A 1,287-nucleotide genomic window follows, 5' to 3' on the forward strand; every position below is an offset into this window, starting at 1 on the left:
AATTAACGTAAACGTGTGCTCCAGTTGCCCGGTCGCGTGTATTTGCGCAGTGTACGGAACAAGCGATTTTACCCTGCGTCTGTGTGAATGTGCAGTGGTGGAGCGGTTAGCGCTACGCTGCACTACGAACACGGCGACCCGAGTTCGATTCCCGCCCACGGCCAACACCGGTGACGATTATCTGAACAGGTTTTGGGCCTCCCCTAGGTAGACTCAGCCTCAAATGAGTACCTGATGCGGCGTGTAAAACATAGCCACTGGGGAGAAAAAGGCAGCAGGGCGTGGTGCTGGCCACCCACCCCCTCGTTAACAGCACTTGCCCCAACAGTCTGTTCAGGCCACACGGGAGGGTCTTTACCTTTGGTACGGCAGTGGTGCAGAGAATGCAAAGAGGCACGGATAGGATTTGTGTGTATTGCCTGTGGCTCCACCAACAATCTTCGACTTTCTCTTGGCTGTTACTTTCGTCGTCTTCACAGTAGAAGCGTCTCCTAAAATGATGATGGCCCTTTAAGGCAAACACGCCATGAACAGCCGGTGCCAACAATTGCCCGAGCTTTGCGATCCTCTACGTGTATATTAATGTGTTAGCCAATTAATAAATGCTCGCATGTGGGAGGAAAGCGAAACACCCAGAGAGGTGAGAAAAAAAAAACAAGTGTGGGAAAGAGCAACAGTCTACCCCATCGAGATGGAAGAGATGGAAGTCAAACACCTCTTCTGCTGGCGAGCCCACGGTTAAATTTCCCAACATTGACGTGACCCACCAACCCTCAGCTCCAACAGTGCGAGGTCACGGGCACGCGTCCATCGCCGCCACTTCCTGGCTTCCGCTTCGAGAAGCATTCCGTCCATGGCCGATGGCCGTACAGGAGGAACGTCCATCCACAGCAACAACATCGGATGGTGGACTTCTACACAATTTGGTACTCCCACATCTGTCAACCACTTGTCAGTGCCCTACCTTATTACAGACCAATTCACACCTTATTGATCACCCCATAAACAAATCTCAACTTTCATCCCACAATTCCCATGACAAGGGAAACACACAAATAGACGATTGCTTTTATTGCCCGTATTGAAACGGCTCTACGCCACGTGGACCTGACAACTCAATGTCCCTGCACAAGAACACGGGGGGGGGGGGGTCATCAGACCGTGTGGCTTGACAGCGGTGCAGTAAACCGCAGTTCCAGGTGTTGGTGACAACTCCTCGTGCTCGCTGGTGTCTCTCTGTCTCTCCATCACTTGTGATCAGGGTGTTAACACTCCGGCAGAAGTGCG

This window comes from Lampetra fluviatilis, chromosome 18, assembly GCF_964198595.1.
Source record: "Lampetra fluviatilis chromosome 18, kcLamFluv1.1, whole genome shotgun sequence".
In the NCBI taxonomy this organism is placed as follows: Eukaryota; Metazoa; Chordata; class Hyperoartia; order Petromyzontiformes; family Petromyzontidae; genus Lampetra; species Lampetra fluviatilis.